General features: G+C 33.6%; 1 pseudogene across 1 annotated transcript; it reads left to right on the top strand.

Moving 5' to 3' along the window:
• The first annotated feature begins 9,314 nt into the window (after positions 1-9,314).
• LOC149561904 (leucoanthocyanidin reductase pseudogene) lies at positions 9,315-10,586 on the top strand (annotated as a pseudogene). Its single transcript, XR_016364248.1, has 3 exons — positions 9,315-9,623; positions 10,064-10,198; positions 10,281-10,586. The product of XR_016364248.1 is annotated as a leucoanthocyanidin reductase pseudogene (transcript).
• Positions 10,587-23,636: the final 13,050 nt, after the last annotated feature.

Here is a 23,636-nt window from a genome sequence, read left to right as displayed (position 1 = left end):
TCACTGGATTATTTGAAATGTTAATAAAACTTGTGTTATCACAATAGATAACCACTAAATCTATAATCTCTTCTTTCATACTTTTCAATAATTTCTTGATCCACATAATGTTGGAATAGTTCACTACAACTGCTACATACTTCGCTTTAGCTATTGATTGGTAAATACAATTTTCTTTCTTTCTTGTCCATGACACTAATATCTTTCCTAGACAGAATGCACCTCCACTAGTGCTTTTTCTGTCATCAATATTTTTTTCCCAATCCGAGTTAGTGAATATCTTCAGTTCAAATTTATCACTTCTCTTGTAATACAATCCATAGTCTTTTGTACCTTTCAGATGTCTCCATATCCTTTTTACAACCATAATGTGAATCTCTTTAGGATTTTCTAAAAATCTAGGAACTATCGCATTTTCTAAAGCAATTTTTGGTCTTCTATGAACAACATATTACAATTTTCCAATCATGGATCTTTATAAGGTTTGGTTCATATCAACAGAGATAGGTTATGTCTTATTGACATAGGTGTGCTCACTAGTCTTGAATATTCCATCCAAAAAGTCTTTAGTATCTCCTTGATGTATTTGGGTTGTCTAATGAAAATACTAAACTTCATTTGACATACTTGTAATCCAACAAAGAATTTGATCTCACCAAACATAGACATTTTAAATTCCTTCTTCATTTCATCAAAAAATGATTTGAATAATTCACATCTCTCTCTAAATATAATATCATCAAAAAATATTTTATATAATAGTACTTCATTTTTTTACCATTCTTGAAATATAGATTGATGTTATCATTTGCCATTTTAAAACAAATCTTCACCAAATAATTATGCAATCTTTCATACCATGATTTTGGGGCTTGTTTCAACCCATAGAGGTCTTTGTTTAGTTTACATACCATAATCTTCTTGTCTGGATCTAAAAATCCTTCAAGTTGATGAATGTACACGTCTTCCTCCAGAATACCATTTAAAAATGTAGACTTTTTTAGTGTTTTGAAACATCTAACACTAATACATTTGGCATCGATTTGCGACCACTAAGTGTTGCAATTGTGACGGCAATGTGTCGCCACTGCGACGGTAATAGACATCATTGTTTTTTAGTTGCAAATTACGATGTCTATCCTCAGCCGTCACAATTTTGATGCGTATTCGTGGAAATTTTAGCATTCTAACTCGGCACGAATCTCGTCGCAATGCATGTGGTTCTCGTCGCAATTTTGATGTCCACCCCATGCATTATGATGGGGTGGTTTCGGCATCTGCCCATGGGTTCGCTATGGAGACAACCTTTCTAGTTCTTTCGTGGGCGTCGCAATTGCGATGTCCTTGGAAAATTGTGATGGGGATGCGATAGCGCCAGCTGCACGGTAGCGCTGGCATCGACGCCGTCGACCGTTGCAATGTTTCCAAATGTGTCGCAATTATGACGCAAGGTCAGGAATTGTGACGACATCACTATGCATGTGATGCACATTTCATCACAATGGGTGTACGAACGTTGCAATTGCGACGTCCGCGGCTAGCAATATGGCGAGGCCACTGTGGCAGTGACGCCAACTGCTATCGCCACCACAACGGCCCCACCACAAGCATGATGCATCATGGGGAATATGAATTCATATGCCCGCCAGGTGACAAAAAACATGCATTCTTTCTAAATGACAACAATCTCTTTTATTGTTGTAGGTGTAAACAAGATATCCCAACAGGCAAAAAATTTGTCAAATGTCAATTTCATTTGAGAAAGTCTAGAAAAGAACACAAGTTCTGGCTAGTCATGCAATAAACCCAAATAATCAGTAAATCATGGTGCATCATGCTTGTGGCAGGGCCGCTCCAGATCATTAGAAGATCATGGTGCATCATGCTTGCAGTGGGGCCGCTCGGCGCAAGCGGCCCTACCGCAAGCATGATGCACCATGATCTGCTGATTATCTGGATTTACTGCATGACTGGCTAGAACTTGCCCGAGCGGTCTCGTCTCAAGCATGATGCATCATGATCTGCTGATGATCTGGATTTACTGCATGACTGGCCAGAACTTGTGTTCCTTTCTAGACTTTCTGAAATGAAATTGACATTTGACAATTTTTTTGCTTATTGGGATATCTTGTTTACACCTACAACACTAAAAGAGATTGTTGTCATTTGGAAAGAATGCATGTTTTCTGTCACCTGGGGGGCATATGAATCTTGTACGTGGTTTTCCTTTGGATGTCCAATGTTCAATGAAACCCTCTTCTTTAGTTTAGGGCCATTATACTGAGATTCAGACCCACCTGTTGTTTGAATGCTAGCTTTCTTATATCGTATATAGAATAGCATGTAAGCTTTCTAGGAAAGCACACTTTTCTCACTAATTGAATAGACCTAGAGTACAAAATGTCATAAGAATAACTTCAATCTGTCTAAGCAACTTTAGTATAATTAGTGTTACCATATAAAGAAAAGGCTCTACATAAAATTGTAGTTCTTTTGTGTATCCTATTATACACAAATTATAATTAGCTTGCTCCACAAAATTAAACATGTCTTCACAACTGTAGCAAATGTATACCCGATTATCATCTAAAGCATGCCAGATGCCTGTGGATGAATGAATAAAGCAGAAATAATGACCAGAATGTGTACTCCAGCCATCATGAACAAGAACACCATAAAGAGTGTTCTAAAAGTTGCCCTCTTGTGATTGATCAATAGATAGAGAAACTAGAATATCATTCAAATGTGCAATATTTATTAAAAAACCAGTAGATATTACAAAAACTATATTATTAGATTCCACTGAAAATGTGATCCACTGGCAAATAATATTGTAAGGGCTACTTACATGTGAACTGCTAACAAATGGTTTGAGATCCAACGTACAACCAAAGTCTACTTTTTTGTCAATTTTTCCTCTAGATCCAACTACATTGAAGAAATTGAGATGAATTACAAGAACATGTGGTGCTTTATCAATTTTGAGTTGTTCTAGACCCTTCACTTTTACTTTGCATCGTTCACATTGATCTCTTTTCACACCCCCATCTAACTGCTCCACTGCCGTGTAATGGGATAATGCTTTCAACAAGGAATCTGCTCAAATGATCTCTAGGCTCAAATCTAAGAAAGGATCAAATTTATTTGAGCAATAAGAACATTGTGTGCACTTCACCTACAAGCTAGATTAAAGCAATTGTTAATGAATAAAATAATTTTCTAAGACTATAACCTAGAGTTCCCAGCATAAAAGTAATTTTGAAAGGTATAAGTGACTCAAAAAAGTTGAAATAATGACCAGAATGTGTGCTCCTGCCATCATGACCAAGAACACCATAATCAATCATTTTCTAACATCTTTTTACCCATTGCGTACCCATTGCACATCAATGTAGTATTGCTAGTTTTTTATTCATGTTATGCATGGCAAAAGCATATAGTAAGGGTCACATCAAAGTTTTCATTGGTAAGAAGAAACCCAACAAATTACCCACCATATTACATGGGCCTAAGGAAAGCTTTATGCTTGACCAAAGTCAAGGCATCTGCAGTTAAAAGTCAGGATGATCGAACTGGAGTGAACAATGAATTTACAGAAAACACTTTGAAAACTTGTTAAGAAAATCTATCAACCTGCAATAAGATTGTATTAAAACTAGAATTATACAGATCCATATTATTAAAACTTAAAATACCTGCCAGTATTAGGTGTTCAAAAAAGCACACGCTTGAGACCTCTTGGAATGTTCAAGGCCTCCATAACCTTTGCTACAATAAGAAAGAAATCCAAATAATATTAAATCTTTGCTGAAACTCCAATTCACAAGGATGTATAGTTATGTTCTAATAATCAAATACTAACAGTAAAAAAAAAGAAGATGAAATGGATATGTCGCTAGTTTTTCTCCATTCATTCATAAAACAAGCTTGATACTAAAATGTAAGTATTTTCTCTTTAAATTATATCATGCTGATCACAAATACTAATCACAGATTGGTTATCCAAAAGGGTGCAATATTATATCAGACATAGATCAAATAAATATCCAACATCTTTACAAACCAAATAGAATCAATCATATCAAATTTCAATAAGGTAGATATCAAATACAATGAAAAACTTTAGACTAGTATGGTACATATCACTTTTACATTATGATGTATCCGTAACAATGATTACTTGGTCTAGCAAATTGCTCTACAGAAATTCTAATGATACTTATTACAGATCAGTAATCAACATTAGATCATCAGGATCTATGACATTAGGTCATTTTTCTCAAGTTGAATCAATATCATGAACTTCAAGAGCACCCACACAGCCACTAAAAAGTTCTACTCATAGAAGAAATTTGTAAAATATTAATTGTAATTGCAATTTTTTATCATATAACACCGTGATTGTATTAAGATTTTTTATTGTTTGTGAATGAATGACAAACCACTTAGTTTTATAAAGTTACAAGTTTCTTAATTACTAACTAAGGAATAAATAATGAATTAATTAGTGATGTCACAGTCACTTTACTGCTCATGAAAAGTAACTCTTCTCCATTTTCACTCTTCCATGAGGTCACTTGTCCACCATATAGCAATACCTACACAAATATAACATTGATATTTTATACATATGACCTAAAAGAGAATTGATATATTGAAAATGACATCAGAACCACAACTCAGATTAATCCATTAATTTATGTTGACACAATGTTAAAATCAAGGGATAGAGAAAAGAAAAAGAAAATAGGAAGTAGATCTAATGATCCATATTAAATATAAGATCAAGGTTACATTAAACCATCCTATGCTCTTAAACTAGAATCAACAACAGCAACAAATGACACAAAACCAAGTATATGCACGTATGTAAGTATTAATTGTTTTTTCTCAATTTTGCTCTTCCATGAAGCTAGTTGCCTGTCATACAGAAAAAAGATACACAAATTCCACATATAACCATATAATCAATGAAATGATTAAATTTTTTTAATTTCAGAACCCTGTATCGTGAGCAACTCATGAATAACTTGTTTGCAGGAATCACTGACATGAATGAAGCAAGAAGACTAAAAGGAAATAAAGCTATCATAATATTGTTTTAGGTATGGCTCCAAAGAACCCTACAATATGCCCTATGAATGATATCAACAACAATTGACAATAAATCAAGAATATAAACATATAGAAATATTGATAAACTATATTATTCCTGCCAAGCCAAAAAAAATTGATGATCGTGCTAATGGACTACGATCTTGTAGTAAAGATAAATTGGATCAAGCTATCAATGTCTTAAGCTTTGGTGGAAAGAATTTCAGTGGGTTGTGTTTATTCACTGACAAAAATAATCTAAGCTTGTTAAATTTCTTGAAAGATCATAATAAAATATTTTGAAGTAGGAACAATCAATATACTATGTAGTGTAGGTAACATTGATGTTTCTAGAAGCCTTTTGTTTTTAGCATAAATAAATTTAACATAAACTATTAGTCTATTAATGAGGAATGTAGACCTACTTGGACGTGTTACAATCCTAAAAACTAGAACCAATTATTTTTTCCTTTTCAATCTAACTAAATCAAATTAAAACAAAAATTATGTTAAAACACCATACAATTAGAAGTTACAGATTGCACAACATTTTTGTAGTAATAGAATCTCGACAAAAATGTAAACCATATCTAATACAATGCAATTACATACCTGGGTCTTCCCATACAACTAAGTTGTTGGTCATGACTAAAAATCTAAAGTACAGGATCAAACATTGTTGGATAGAAAGGCTTCCCAGCTTCAAGCCATCCAATCTCATGTTCATTTTTTTCTAGGACTGAATCCCCAGGTTTCTCCTCCTAAAACTCGTCCAAGAATTGAACAAATGCCTCAAGTGTCAGATAGCCAACTTATTCGGGGAAACTAAAGCTTTTAGGGTGAAGCCAATCATGTTTGTTGAAAAACCTTTTAGCACTTCACAAATAGTAAGGACACAATTTCTACTCAATATAAATATCATAGAAAATACTATCATATGCTTACTAGGTTTTATGAGCAATAGAAAATCCTCATTTCTACTAAGCATGCCCGAGTAACAAACCTGTATTAGACCAGTAATGATCTCTAGGATATCAGTAGATCACTACAAATTACTCACCTGAAGGTAGATGCTTGTCTCAAATTGGCTCTTTAGAGCATATGACATTATTCTCATGCTCAAATTACACACTAACATATATTAATTCAATGAAACTAATTTTAAGAAGGGTTTAGTAATCTAGATGCATATTTCACATGTGGGCAGTGGTACTCTGCAACAATCATGAGATAATGTAGTTCAGATTTTGGCGAGAATGTTGAAATGTGATAAATAAGCTTAAAGTTTCATCTAGAGTTACTTGTTAGTGAATGTACATGTAAGTTCATAAGGATCATTGTGATGAAACTAAGTTACAATCATGATTCTAGGAACAACCTGTCAAATAATAAACAAGTCAGAATATGAATTTTATTAAATTTTAAAAGTTTAGAGATTAGAGATTGGATCTGTGAAATTTTAAAAGGTTATTGTTTCAAGTGGTTCATTAACAAATCTTGTTTCATTTGAGATGGTTACCAAATTGAATCTACCAAGAATAGCACATGTTAGGCCTTACAAAGCACAAGGATTAGATGTTGGATGTTGTGTTGATGTGAAGGAGCAAGCTTATGTTCCCTTCACCATTGGATCATATAATGATGTTGTACTGTGTGACATTGTACCTTTGAGTGGTTGTCATATAATTTTAGGAAGGGCTTGGCAGGTTGAGAAGAGATCCCTACATGATGGTAGAAAGAACACCTACACTTTCACAAATAATGGAGAGAAGATGGTATTAACACCATTGGAGGAGAACAAGTCAACTTGGAAGGTGTCAGCAAGCATTGGCATCTTTGAGAGGGAAAGGTTCCTAAGATAAGAGGAACATGGTGAAGCAATGGAAGATGTTTTGATAAAAAAGGATGATGCTTTGAAGCAAACAGCTAATGAGAATGAGGTTGAGGAAAAGAACCTAGAAAAGGATGATATGAAGACAAGTTGTCCATTTGAAGGACAAATAACAAATGAGCAGAAATCAAGTGTTGAAGAGCAAGGAGAACCTAACACAAAAAAGGTTCAAAAGGTTGTAGTAGAGGTAAAGAGAAAGGATGCTGATGAAGACAAAAAAATATCAGGTCTTGAAGGGCTTGAGGGAAAGGATATGATTGGAACAAAGATGAAAAGTAAAAATGCTGATGTAAATAGCAAAGAAACAAGGCTTGGAGAAGTAGATATGATATTGATTGGTTCTATATGGTGTCCATTGAAAGTTGGACAAAGAAAATTCACAAAGACAATGATGAATGAATCGGATAAAACAGCCACCAACCAGGAGTTGGTATACCAAGGCAAATGGCAAGGGTGTGAAGACATGTTGCAGACAGCAGTATAGGTCTCAAGCTGCAAAGAGACTAAGGATGAGAAGACAATGGATATGAAGAGCCAAGGGAAGGCTAAACAAGGTGATTATATTCCAAGCATGGAGAAGCATGAAAATATGAGTTATTTTGGTTTTTTATTCTAATTTTGTTGCAGGCATATGAGAATATGATGGAGATTCCTAGTGTGGGGAAGATAGCAATAATTGGTAAGAGTTATGTTCTAGAAGGAGCTTGTTATTGCTTCTTGTTTCTACCTATTGTTAGTATCTTATTGAGCTTTACTTTGTTTCGAGAATAGTTTAATATTCTCTACTAAACAGGGCCAACCACGTGAAGGTGGAAGCTCATTTGGCCCCAACCCCCTCCCCCTAACATCGCTCTACATTCCCCATTAACATCTAACATTCATTCATTCTTTCAACCATTAATAAAATGTAACATTCAATCAATATCACATGATAACATTCAATCAATATCACATGATAACATTCATTAAAAAATTAGATTCGTTAACATGCAACATTCATCAATATTCTGCATTAACACATAATTCATGAACATTCATTAGCACATAATTAAATTCACTGAGACATAAAATTCAGTCATTATCAATTAAGGTATGTAGATGGCAATCATTTTTCTTCTTTCTATTTCTTTTTACTATGTAAGCTCTAAGAGGAGCATCAGTGTCATCATCAATTCCCCCCTCATCAGTTGTTCTGTTCTCTGTTCTTGATGATCTCAAATTCCTATGCTATTGCAAAGGGGGGTCCTCTGCAATAACAAATAAAAGAGTTAAATTAAAAATAATTTATTATAATTGTTACAAGTAATTAATTATTTTAAATAACATAACTGTGGCGCTCTTTACCTGATCTAACCACATCATTTTGTTTGGACTCAACATCAACACGGTCATGAACATCGACCCCTCGGTTCTCTATCGTTTCTATACAAAATGTTATGTTAATCCAAACACCAATTGAAATTACATATAAAAAATTTAATACAAAATGTATACCTCCACCACTGGGATGCACATCATGCGAACCTTCAGCATCCATGGATTGTGTAGAAGGATCGTGAGGCTGCATTCCAACATCCTACGCATTGTTATCATTGCTTGCTTAAAACATATATACTCACTTTATATTGGAACTTAACATCAAATAGACTAATTGGTAAAGTATTCAATTTGAAATAAATTTCATTTAGCTTATGTACCTGTGGCTCAGATGCATCATTATTAGAACCTTCCACACTGATTTCAGCTCATAGTCATTCAGCCACGGCTCTATAGCCTTGTTTGAAGCCAATTCTCTTATCCTCTTCTGTGAGGCATCTCTTGAACTCTGAGCCCTGCATTTTTGCATGGTATGGTGAATTTTACTTGCATTGTTTCATCAACCAATGGAGGGTAGTTAAAATATCAAAAGGAAATGGTAAATAGTTAGCAGGGTTTCCAACCCTTGTTACACCTTATTTTGGTCATGTTGGAGTTGTTCTAAACTATCTTTGGTCTTTGGGAGTCCTAGAGGATCCAATTTCACTCCATCATGACTGCAATTATTTCTATTCTTAAAAAAATTAAAACTTTAAAGTCTAATGAAATGGGTAGTGCTGAAAACATTTAATACTCAACTTGTATTTTTCTTTTGTTAGCAACGTGAAGTCTACCTGACAATCAAAAAAAAATCATCTATATCCATCACAATATAATAGGAGAAAAATTGAGCAGTTTTGATAGAGCAATCTACTATATAAATGTTGCGTGTTTGTATGCTTTGCTTGTACCAACATATTTTCTCCAAATTCTTAAGTTGGGTAAGAGTTAGTTCAGCTCTTTGGAAATAAAAATGGCTGCAAGTGCTGCTACATTCCCTCATTCTTTCAATCACTACCTTTATTCTCAACTATTGGAGGAAAATTCAGTCTTAACCATGGCCTCCATTTGTGAGATTTCTTCATATGAGGATTTTGTGAACGAAGAGAAAAGTAAAATATTAGTGATTGGAGCCACTGGTTATATTGGTCACCTTGTTGCTCTTGCAGCTGTAAATGCAGGCCATTCTACCTATGCTCTCATTAGACCCATCACTGCCCATGATTCTGCCAAAGAAAAGTGCCTCCATGAATTGAAAGATTCTGGTGTGAACATTGTCTATGTATGTCATTAGCTTTGTTCATAACTAAGATTTTGTGGTAGATATGTATGGCACCATTGTAAAGTGTGTGTACTTCTTTAAAATATTGATTTTATAGACTATAGATTGTTTTGATTGGTCATATAGGTTTAGAATATATGATTAAGCTTTGCTTGTTTGTTCATGGTAACTACTATTGCAGCTGTTTGCTAAATTGTTAGATAGCGGTCATCTCACAAATAATCATGTTTGACTATCTTGTTGTGAAGTTGGGTATTTAGAAATTATGTTAAGAACGAGTGTTCGGTCAGTGATCTCCTTATCAATGAGTCTAATTTGGTTGGGATCATGAGCTATTTTATAGTTGTAAAAATTTGTGTTGTAATGGGTTTTATTAATGTCTACATGTTCTATAATGGGTCTTATTAATGTGCATGTATATTACAATGGGTGTTTTGCAAGGATATTTAAGTGATCATAATTCAATGGTAAAGGCCATGCAAGGCATTGATATTGTTATTTCAATTGTGGGCGATGCTCAACTTACAGATTAGCTTAAGATTGTAGATGCCATTAAAGAAATTGGCACTATTAAGGTCAGAACATAGAACCCTAACATTATTACCATGAATGCTTGTTAATTGTAATAGACTTAAGAATTGTTGAACTTTGATGCAGAGGTTTCTTCCTTCAGAATTTGGGCATGATATAGACAGAGCCAATCCAGTAGAACCAGGGCTAAGCTTTTACAAAGAAAAGAGAGTTGTTAGGAGGGCAATTGAGGCATCCAACATTCCATACACTTGCATCTGCTGCAATTCTATTGTTGGGTGGCCTTACTTTTACCATACCCATCCCTCTGAGCTTGCTCCTCCCCAAGATCAGTTTGAAATCTATGGAGATGGAAACATCAAGGGTGAGATTTTAAATAATTTCATATTAGTAAATGAAGGAATCTTCACTAATCTAGATTGCAGAGTCTGACTTCAATTGTTGAATTGTTTATATTGAATATGAAAATCCACTACTATTATTATATTCTATTGACCTATTTATAATTGATGAGCTAAATAAGGGAGTCCTAGCATTTTCCATCATATTATATAAAAAATTTGATACAATTTTTCATTTACTAATACTTACAACTCTTTCTTGAAGTTTCAAAAAACCACCAGAGCCGAGCTTGTGTGTCCCATGCTTTTCTAGTCTTGCCTTTGTTGCCTTTGATGTGTCAGGCAATCTATGAAAAGTTTGAAATATGTTAGATAGTATAAATATAGAGGTTAATTAGTACATAATTAGATTCTCAACAGTATCACATACCTTGTTGTACTCTCCACTGGTGTAATATTATTTTTCTTGTCAGCTTTATACTTTCCATCCAAAATCAGAGCCTACCACTCAGCCTCAGGAACATAGGGCAGACACTCGTACCTGGGGTTATCCCGTAAATTTTTTCTGTACTGGTCCCTCATATACTTCAAACATAAACCAGATTTTTCAAGGAGCTTGTTTCTCTCAAATGCACGAGGTCCAAAGAGTTAGGTCATGCTCTCTATAAGATCATCCTTCAACGGTTTGTGTTGGTTATTCCACCTTTTAAGTAAAAAAAAACATGTTAGACTCATAAATGAAGTGAAGCTACCTTTAATATAGTTCAAGAAATGGATGAAAATGAAAACTATTATAGCAATGATATGAAATCAAAGTAGTGGTTTGGGGTTTTAGTTAGGATATGATGTTCCACCAAGTACGCATGGTGGGCCCGAATATTCGCAAACACTCATCACCAAGTTTTCTCCAAAAAGGATCATAACCTACAAAAAAATCATGGGATCATTAGTCAATGAAGAGTGATAAAAAACTACATTACTATTATATCACTATAGAATAATAATAACTTTAAAGTACCTGGAACTTTGGCTACTTTTAATGGAATGCCTTCATCGTCGCTGACGATCAATATGACATCCTTCACTGTTCCCGTACTAGGAACATAGGAACATCCAGGAAATGATGCTGTAGCTCCTATTGCAAAAAGTTTCATAAGTCTTTGTCACAAAGTATAAAAAAAAAATGATAATTGATGTTAAAAAGTTGTAAAAAAAAAACTATTTGTTGCTATCATAAGAGAGAAAAAGAGGGATTTGTGTACCAGCAGATGGTGCAACAGTCGATGCTTGTAAGCTGCATGTTGTTGACTTAGCAGTCGGAAAGAGATTTGTGGTTGTCCTGGATGGAGGCAGTGTCATCATAGGATTCAATTGATGTGAAGCTGAAGAATAAAATTGTTAGAGCATGCATAAATATAGAATGCGTGGACTAGCATGGACAAGATTGTTAGAGCATTAAAAAAAAGGATTGTTCAAGCATGTATTGTCAATGATTATGATCATTCCTATATATATTCATTGGAAAATAGAAGTGGGAAATGGAACATGCGATCTACCTGAACCACCTGCAGCACCCTCATCATGGGAACGGGGCTCAAAATCACGCAAAAAACTCTGTAAAGACAACGCATCCATATTTTAATTAATGCCATAAAAGAGCATAACATAAAAACCATTATTGAACTCTTGTTATAATTAAAAATTTCATTAATACTTACTTTTAAGGTTTCAGAGGTGTGCATCAATTCAACTCCCCTTTCTCTTATTTCCTGAGTAGTAGGCTTTATGCTTGCCAAACGTAAAATTTCTCTGCCAATTTTCTTCAGCAACTTTTTAGTCGAACTGATCGGGTCATTGGTGTCTACTAAATCAATATAAAAAGGGTCCTCCTCAGGGGGGGGCTGTTGATCAGGGACTGCAGGTCCCTTTCCCTCCCTCTGACCACTGGCCCTCTGTGACAACAATAGTATTAGTATTATCAAAATTACTCCAAAATAATGAAGAAAACAATATTAAAAAAACAACATTTTACTTCTATCTAGTTTGCACAATTACAATGAGTTTTACCTGCTCATGTGTAGATAAGTCAGGAACATCGCCAGCATCCCCTCTGGGCGGTTACTCCATATTGTGCCCCTGTGTCAAAGATCAAGTATAAAAATGTTAGCCAAAAATTTATTGACTAAATGGTATGTTGGAGTCATTTATTAGAAATTGGTTTAATAGTATGTACCACCCCCATGATAGTAGTCTTGTTTGTATCTATGCGGTTCTAATTGTAATAAATAAGAAGCTCTTCCCCTGCACGTATTGATTTTATTACACAAATGAATACATGATTTCCCTCACGTGCCTCAAATATGCAATTGGGTTGCTTTATAGTTGACCTAGGCCATGTACTATTTATAAAACCCACAATATTCCCTGTTGCTTTTGGCCTTCCATCAATGTATATAGCCACTCTTTTACTTTGATTATTGTCTTGCTGTTGTATATAATTTTCTGAGAGGGCATACCTACGCATACTTTTTTTATATTGAACAATATGCATCCAACTTTTGTAATCGTAACATGGTCCAACATACTCCATCAATTCAGAAACTTTTTTGTAAGACACCTTTATGCCATCCATAGAAAATAGGCCCAAACCATGTAGTGATGATGGTGCTATGCAATATATCCTCTCGTTAACACAAAAATCAATGTTTATTGGAGGAAGTTCCTTGGGTACCCAATGTTTCTGTAGATGTTGGTACCTCAAGGGCACCTCGATGTTGCCTTCCATCTCATCATCATAAGAACATGACCCCCCTTGAGCAAGGAAAAATTTCATGCGTTTATTGAATTTCCTTCTATTCCTTTGACCTCTAGTTAATCTCCTTGTTCTAGATAAACTGCATGTCTCACTTTCCTCTTCTATTCCTATATTTCCCTCACTCGAGGAAGACACTTCTGACAAATGCCTATTCGCTAGTACCTGCAAATGGGAGAGATCTTAGAAGAAATAAATCTTACTATTGATAAGTGTATTAAATAGACTATCTATAAGGAGTATTGACTTATACCTATCGATCCATGAGACTATGTAGGATGCTCGTGAAAGGGGTTCAATTTCCTACAAATGTAATTCAATTATCGTGAGCATAATCACATCATAATCATAATCACATCCATCATTAGCATCACATAAAAATTAAAAACATTAAAAGGTACACAATAAAACACTTAAATCAGGCTCACATTATAAGCCTACTAGGGAAGTAGGCCTAGTGAAGGGCTAAAACTGGGTTTTTGTATCAACTGATGAGTTGAGGGCTTAGCCACCTTGGGGACATGCTATTTGAAGTTGTTTGATGTGTGTGGAGGTGGGGGAAACACCTAGTTAAGGTGAAGTCAAGTTTGGCGCCTATTGAGGCATTGTGAGCATTTGATAGTTTGTTGATTAGATTGCTTAGATGAATCTATTGGATGGATTGAGGGACATTCATGGGATTATTCCAAAGATGTAGAACCTAAGGTGGAAAAAGTATTTGGTGTGCACTCTGATAGGTTATGGAGTTGGAGGGATCTTATAAAGATGCTTGGTTGGTGTTGTGAGAACACTATGGAAGTCCCTCTTGTTATGAATGATTGCAAGTCCACCTAGGGTCTTTGCATCACCTACAAAGGCAGAATTATTAACCAACAAATTGGGTAAGCACGAGAGAAGCTGACCATAGGGGTGTTTTTCTAGTCGGCTCCTTAGGGTTTTTCCCTAGTCGGCTAATAAGGAGGTTTTTTTTTATAAAAATTTTTGTATATAAATATGAGTTTCATTTTTTACAATTTGCATTTATGTGAAATCAAGTTATTGGCTTTTGAATTGGGTAGAAACAAATATTTGACAAACTTCAACCTATTTTTGAATTTCGGAGGAAGAATTTACGACATGGGCAATAAAGATAAAAGAGAAAGTAAATATGCACAAAGAAGAACTAAGGAACAAGAAGATGAAAATTGTCAGCAGGATACTATCTTAGATCAGGTACACATGCACAATCTTTTTTCCAATGTATTTAATTAGTTTATTTAGTTAGGATTAGGGTTTAAATCCAATTAGGAATATGATATTTATCTTAAATTAGCATTTCTAGATTAACTTAATATTTAAGAGTTTATTTGAAATTATGTTCATATTTAGGCCATTAGGGTTTATTCAATGATGTCCATATTAGTCCTTAGGGTAAATATTACATTATGAATAAATTTAAATTATGAATATATTTAGCATGGGAATTACCTTGTTTATTCAATTATGTTAATAATTTATAGTCCATTAAGGTTTATTAGATTATGATTAAAATTAAATAAATGAATTTATTTAGGACGTAGTCAACCAGGACAACCTACCGACATTGGAGAAGGTTCATCCCAAGTTCAAACAGGTACATGTGTATCTCTTGCAAGTATATAATATAGATCTTTCTAGAATTATAGGTCTCTATCAAACTTTATATCTTTAATTTTTAAATTTAGTGAGCGACATTTCCCCTTATAAACTTAGTTGATTTTATTTGTTATATTATGCACATGCAATTCTAGTAGATGATGAAAATGTCGGACATGAGGAAATTGAAGATGAAGCAATGGATATTGAAGAAGGACCATGTGAAGGTTAGATAATTTAATCAAGTACATAATATTTCACTCAAGTTAAACATGTATATATGTATACATATATGTCCCCTAAAGAGATTGTATCTTAAGACTTTGTTTCATTTTTTCTTGTGCAGCCCGAGTTCAAACAACAAATGAGAATGTTAATTTAGCTCAAAGATTGAAGAGAAAAATTAATCATAGAAACATAGATCATTTAATTGAAATGGATGTGGAAACATTGAGAGAATATGCTAATCAACCTACACATACTACGAAGAGGAAATTGAATAAAAAGTCTAAAGACATAATAGCACAATTTGAGAATCTATCAATAGTGGAGAAAACTCAACTATTATCAATTTCACTTCTCAAAGGTGAATTAAAAGAGCCACTGAGACTATTGGCTATAGATACAAGTATAAGAAAGATGAGGACTTCTAAACTAGAAAAAAGATATTGTTGAAAGTGTTAAGGAAGGGTTACATTCCATTGGGAAAAAAACTAGATCTGCAGATAAATCCATTGCACGAAGAGTGATACTGACATCTATTTTAAATAAGAAAACATCCCAAAATAGATAGATCTCTTCATTATCACCTCATTTTGGGTATAGTCGAAAGACAATACTACATTATCTGAAAAGGAGAAACAATTTGAATGATAGTACATTAGAAGGCAATTGGGCACTATTGTGTAGAGCTCCTCGATCTGACATGATTGGGGAAATAGTTAAGAACTTAGTTATTCAATTTTGGATTGATAGTACTCGTCCTTCACCAAATAGAAGAGATATCATCAAGTAGAGGATTGGGCCTAAGGAATATATTCAGCATGAAAAACATTGGTTGGATATCACTCAACATGAATTGTATCTCTAATTTTTGTAATTTAAATCCTAACATAAAGATTGGACAAACAATGTTTGAAAGATTGAAGCCCTATTTTGTGAAGATAAATAAATCTTTTGAAACATGTTGTTGTCGATATCATGTTGAATTTGATCTGTACTATGAAGGGTTTTGAAAGATGATAGAAGAAAGTGGTGAAACTTCTCAAAATACTTTTCCTAAACAACTGAGTCAATTCATAACATCAATCTTATGTGACAAACCAAATGATTGTGTCCGTGAAATAGATTGCATAAGAAGTACTTGTGAAACATGTGGTAACTTGACTAAATTTCCTTTAAGAGAAGAAGATACTAATACGACAAGGATGGTAAAATGTAAGAGATATAAGTACATAAAGTCAGAAACCTAAGCTGGAAAAGAATCAACAAGGTTAGAATATGTAGAGGATGAGATATCGGCTGGAGAATTTATGTCAAATTTTTGTAAATTGATTCAACCATATATACGCCATGCATTTTTTGCTAAGTGGCAAGCAGAACAATTTCAAACACTAAGAGAAACTTTCCCACTCGAAACAATTCTATTTGTTGTTGACTTTGCAGAGAATTACTCTTTCGTATCTCAAAAACGACTTCAAGCAGAATACTACTATACAGAGCAGGTTACTATTATGGTTCAAGTGTCTTATCGACATGCACAAATTGATCTGGATGGTGTGGAATGTACAAATCAAGCATGAGTCATTAAAAAAGAGTATCACTTTTATATTAGTGATGACAAAGAACATGACACACATTTTGTGGAACATTGTTTTAAGAAATTTTTTGAATATTTGAAAAACAAAAACATTAAAATAGAAAAACATTTTGTATGGTCAGATGGATATGCAGCACAATTTAAATCAGCTAGACCATTTTATGCATTATGTAGATATCATCGATACCTTAATAAACCACACATTTGGAGTTTTTTTGAGAGTGGACATGGAAAAGGTGAGCATGATGGTGCAGGAGCTTGTATCAAATGTGCTTTAAGAAAGTATCATATTGACAATAAAGGATATCACATTAATAATTCTCATGATGTGGTTGAGTGGTGCAAAACACATTTTTTGGTGCCAACAAATATAGATAACACATCATCAGAAGCAAATCGAGTCATACCATTTAGAGTGTTTTGGGAGGTATCAGGTATATATAAATTAATTTGTTCATATTTTTAAACTGAATCTTAAATTTATATTTAATATGTTACCTTAGATGATCTCTAACTAAATTATGGACCTTGTGTACACATTCAGGTGTTGATAGAAGATCAATGCATGCATGCAAGAGGGTAGAGAAGACACGATCTTTGCATTCAGTTATGAGTACAAATAGTAATGTGTGGTCATTGTATACAAGAGAATACTCATGTTTTTGTCCTAATTGTATTGATGAAGACTATGGTGGTTGCATTAATCAAGAACGTGGATATGTGGGTGAATGGACTTTGGTGCCACTAGATGTTATTAATACGAATGAGTTTGAGGACGAAAACTATGATGATATTCCATTGATTTCTAGAGATTATAACCATATTTCTGGATTGATCAGATTTGGTATGTATGAACTATATATATACCTGGATCATGTACATATATACATTTTTCATAATTTTGGTTAATTTTTATTATATATATGTACTTATGTAAATGACGTGTATCCAGAATTTTGACATATATAAGTTTGTGTAGGAAATGTTTTTGCAGTCATAGCAGAATCGAAAAATGTAGAAGGTGCTAGCTATTATTTATTACGTTGCACCATGGAAAGAGAGAAGCTAACAAAGACTGATGAAATTGGTTTTCCCACAGGTTAGAATATAGTTGAATTATGTATATATGTATGTCAATTATCTATATTTTTAATAAATTTAAATTCTTTGACTTAAATTCAAGATTGATGTATTTTTTAAATGTGTAAATGTGCAGGTTCTGTTGTTGTACAAGGAACATATTTGAAGCAAATAAAAGTACTTAAAAATGGGATTCATTTCAATGATTATCAACCTAACAATAAGGTATATCAATATAGTAACCATGTTATTGCCACTGGTCTAACTCTTCATCCAATCAAAGGACCTGGAATACGTAAGTGGAGGCTCCATATTGATGATCATGAGAAAATATTAAATGTTATCCAAGAACGAGCTGATCCACTTGATATGAGATAGAAACAACTCCTAATTCGAAATGTAACTGAAGAACAATTTGAAATTTCGTGGAATAACTAATTTTCTAAATTGAACTTTTACTCTTTCATTTTGAATTTTCTAAAGTAACTAATTATAGAAATTATGAACTTATATGTACATGTGTGTACACTAATTACCTGACATGTGCACTTTGAGGTAAAGAAATTCGAACACCACTTGTCTTAAGGGGATGAAATTAGGAGTTTGTAAAATTAATTATATTGAACTTTCTATTTCACTTAACTTGTCAATTTTTGGACACATGTACACTTTCAATTTAACTAATTAGGACATGTGCTTTCAATTTTAGGATATGTGAGCTTTCAATTTAACTAATTACTTGACATGTGAGCTTTCAAGTTCAAATTGCAATTTTTTAAACTAAATTTTGAACATGTACATGTTTTAAGTTGGACTTGAATTAGAACATTAGGCTTAAGGAGATAAAATTCTAGGATACATGTGTGCACTTGAATTAAAATTTTACTATGATTAAAATTTGAAATGTAACTCAAGAACAATTTGAAATTTGGTTCAAACTATTTCAAATTTGGTTGAACAATTATTTGATCAATTTGAAATTTGGTGTCCAAAAACTAATTTTCTAAATTGAACTTTTACTCTTTCATTTTTAACTCAATGTCTTGAATTCATATAACTTTCTATTATATTGAACTTTCTATTTCATTTAACTTGTCAGTTTTAGAACACATGTACACTTTCAATTTAACTAATTAGGACATGTGCTTTCAATTTTAGGACATGTGAGCTTTCAAGTATAAATTGCAATTTGTTTAAACTAAATTTTGAACATGTACATGTTTTAAGTTGGACTTGAATTTTACAACATTGGGCTTAAGGGGATAAAATTCTAGGATATGTGTACAAATAAAAGGGATGAGTTCTATAGATTTACTCGAGTTAGGAATTATGTGCAACTAATTACCTGATACTTTAACATTTAATACATGTGATATATTACCAAACATTTAAATTACATGAACTATTTATATATATATATATATATATATATATATATATATATATATATATATATATATATATATATATATATATATATCTAAATTTAATCAATATATTAAACATGCACGTACATATCTAAATAAATTACTTACATATCTTAGATAGAAACAATTTATAATATACTAGATCTAGATCTAGTATGTACATTAGATTCCACAACATAATGCAACATGTATCAATCATCTCGAGAACAAATAACAAAAACATGTATCTATCTAGAGATCTATCAGAAGATAATATCAAATATAAATAGCATGCACACATGTAGACATGTAAATCTAGGTACATCTATATCAAATCAAATATAAATATAACATGCATCATGTGTGTATATAAAGTGTCTATCTAACATATATGAATGTCTCTCTGGATGAAAGTCTACAACAAATCATCTAGATTAAAAAAACTATAGATCATCAGGTGCAGGACTATCATCGCCACGCCTCCTCACAACGCGCTCTGAAGACTGACTAGTATCAAGGTGCTCACTAGGATGTGTTGACCCCTATATATAAATTCAAGAGAAAGTGATATCAATATATACATACATTTAATCAAGAGAAAGTGATATTGAAATACATGTACGTGCATTTAATCAAAACATAAATAAACATTACCTGTCCACTATTGACATCATCCAATGAGTCCCCATGATGTACACGATTTGGCATCAAAGCTGGAGTAAAAATAGGCACGTCCCCCTACATTGTACATGTGCACATGCAACACATCAAATTAAAATTTCTCTACATGATTACATTTGAATCTACGTGCATGATATACATGTACATGTGCACACATGCACATGTCTAAATTAAATTAGTTTGAAATGATTGAAATTTTAACATGAAATTTTTTTTTTTTACCTGTGTAGATGGTGGCATCTGATAATATTCGGACTGCCTAGCATCGATCGTGTCCACTAATGCATCCAAATTTTTCTATGTTGCTTCAAGCTCAATCTCTGCATCTACGCGGGCCCCATGGCTGGTGACTGGCACATGTCCTAATAATGATGAGCCAAGTGGACTATGTACATGAGATGGCATAGAAGTAGAATCATCACGTGTCAACAAGTCCATCCATCATGTGGTCGACAAGCTCAAATCAACATCATCAAGGCCCACATCTGAACTCTGAGCCTGCACTGTAACACTAGCTGAAGGGTCTGTGGTATGTATATGTCTTTGTGGAGCAAAAGAGTGGTCAGTAGATGGATCATCATGTGCACTACCACCATGACCACTACTTGATCGATGAGAGGAATATGGCTGAGGATGAGTCCTAGTACTACCATGAACACGACTTCGAACATCTAATATGTGTATGCCATGATGCTCTGATACAAATCTATATGTATCTAATAAATCCTCAGCCAGACCAATCATAGTATCTCGTGCCAACACTCTAGTGAAACCCTCTAAGCTAGCCACTGAAGGGATGCCTGCTACACTGTACAAGTCTCCTAAATATGAAGCATAGGATGATGATCTGGAACATCGATGAGACATCAAATACTGACCAACCTCATCACTCAAAATAGATCTGACAGCTGTTGAAATCTCTCCAAATCTTTTAAAGGACCCCACATAACTGAGTGCTATGCATGGCCTCATCAGCTGATGGACCTAACACAGGGGAAATAATAGGTGTCCTCTCTCTGAAAATCAATCTATGTGCCAATGGGGGATGACCTGGCTGCCTATCAACCAATCTACCACGCCCCTATCCTAAATGTCCTAGTAAATCTGTGTAGTTCACCACCCTATGTAAGCGAACCTCTGCATAAAGCTGTCAGGCAAAATAGAGTGGAATTTGGTCATTATTTGGATAACAAGCATGGGCAGCAAGGAAGTGTGGGTTTATCAATGCAGCCATCTATGGATCTGTACACTTAAGGGGAGAATACCCCTTCACATACTTTTGTGAAAGATAATGAGGGAAGCATTCCCTCTTCAGGACATCTTTGGGTATCAAGCCCTGCACCTCCTGGAGTGAAAGACCAGAGGAGACCTCTCATCTCTTACTGTCAAGGATAACTTGTATAGTATGTGCAGAATATGGGGCAGTGCCATGAATCTCATCTTGAATAAATGTCAGGCTAGGTAAGATAGCCTGCCATGTACCACTATAAACACTAGAGCATGTGCCAGTAGTCAGGGATTCTTGAAGTCTATGAATCTCCTGGTTAGTGCGATCATAGAGCTCCTGAGGTGAGATAGGTAGCTGATCATGGGGGACATGATGCTGCTCAGGGGGGATAGGCTGTTGCTCAGGGCCTAGGATAGGCTGCTCGGGCTCGGGTATAGCCTGCTGCTTAGGGCTTGGGATAGGCTGCTCGGGCCTGGGTATAGGCTGCTTGAGGGGGACAGGCTGCTCGGGGGGGATAGAAGGTTGTTGATTAGCCATGTCAATGTATGTAGGTGCGTGTATAATGTGTAAACCTAAAAATTAAAATTAAAATGTATGACATTTAATAAACTTGAAATTTATATTAACATATATGTATGTACAATTTGACAAAACTAAAAAACTTGTATCTAAATTGTTTTAATAAAATTAAACATGCACATACATGTCTACATATATATAAAAGTCCTAAAACTTAAATGAACATATACCTTAAAAGAAAACTAAATTTTAAAACACACATGTTGTTATATATATAATGTTTGTAACTCAAGGACCTTTTAAGAACTACATGTGTGCAAGTTATATTTCTATCTAAGTTAGATTGAATGTTCAAAGGTTTTAGACATATGTGTGCACATAAACTTGTCAGGTGTAATTTAGGTCCACGAAGTTTAAATATGTGCATATATATATGTATATATAGATATATGTGTATATACATTTACATGATAGGTATATTTGCACATATAGATCTATCATGCACATGTGTATATATACATGCATACGTGTGAATATATATACACATGCACATGATATGTGTAAATATACATATCATGACACATATGCATATATAGATATATTTGTGTACACATATATAACATTGATGTATCTTTGAGACCTTGATATCAATGTTTAATTAGTTTTAGGATTAGGGTTCAATTTGGTTTGTACTGTTTGATTAGGTTTACATGCTTAGGTTTCAATTAGGACAAGAGTTAATAAATTGAATTAATGTTTCAATTCAATCTTAGGGTAACGGTTCAATTTTGTTAATGGTTGGGGAAAGGATTTAAGGTTAAATTCAAGGTTTCTACTATTAACTTGGGATATATAATTACCTGTTTATGATCATGGTTTAATTCAATTTGGTTTATAAGTATAATATTAATTAGTTAAGGTCTAGGGTTACCTTTCAATCTAGTTTGATATATTCAATTTGGTTTAGGGTTGACCAAGGGGTTAGTTTATTTTATTGTTAACTATTAAGATATAATGCTAAATGATATCACTCATTTTTTGATATTTTGATATGATGGACATGTCATAAATGAAATTTCTATATGATTCTTTTGATATGATATGCATGGATTATATATATATATATAATCTTATGATTTAGCCCATAAATTATCATTTATAATATAAGGGTTTAGAAATTAAATTTTAAGATCTTGAGGTTAGGGTTAGGGTTTGGATAATTAAATTTTAGTTTTAGGTTTAGGGTTAGAGTTAGGATTATTGTTAGGGCTATGATTTAGGATTGAGACCAAGATTAAAAGGTTAGGATCATGTGGTTGGAGACCAAGTCCCTAAGTAGAAATTATAGTCTATCAATTAGGGTTAGTAAAGTAGGCAAGTTAGCATTTAGGATTTAGGGTTATAGTTATGATTCTAGGGTTAGGGTACATTGGGTTTACATTTCTATTAGTATTATTTATAGGGTTAGGATATGGGTTGACATTGGTATTAGTATTATTTTTAGGGTTATGGTTTGTACATCAGGGTTTAAATTTATGGATCTAGGATTATGATTAGGGCTTATAATTTAGGATAAGGGTTGGGGCTTACCATCTAGTATAAGGGAACTTATCGTAATTTATGATTAGGGTTAGAATAATGGTTTAGTACTTAAAATTAGTTTATATCTAGCTAGCTTTTAAAATTAGAGTTTAGCATTTAAATTTAACAAATTTTAGGATCTTAGTGTACATACATCTTGATTCTAGGGTTTAGTATAATTTAGGGTCATGGTTTAACATTTATGATTATAGGTTATAGGTTTGTACATGATCATTGCTAGAAGTATGGTTAGAGGGTTAGGGTATGGGTTTACATCATGTTGAACTAGAAGTATGATTCTGAGGGTTAGGATTTGTATTAGCAATAAAATTTTTGATTATGGTTTTAACACATAGTTTTAATAAATTTATATAATTAAAGTTAGGATCAAGTATTAATAT

This window comes from Cupressus sempervirens, chromosome 4 (assembly GCF_028749045.1).
Source record: "Cupressus sempervirens isolate cs-2001-9-10 chromosome 4, ASM2874904v1, whole genome shotgun sequence".
In the NCBI taxonomy this organism is placed as follows: Eukaryota; Viridiplantae; Streptophyta; class Pinopsida; order Cupressales; family Cupressaceae; genus Cupressus; species Cupressus sempervirens.
This window is presented reverse-complemented; position numbering and strand designations above follow the sequence as displayed.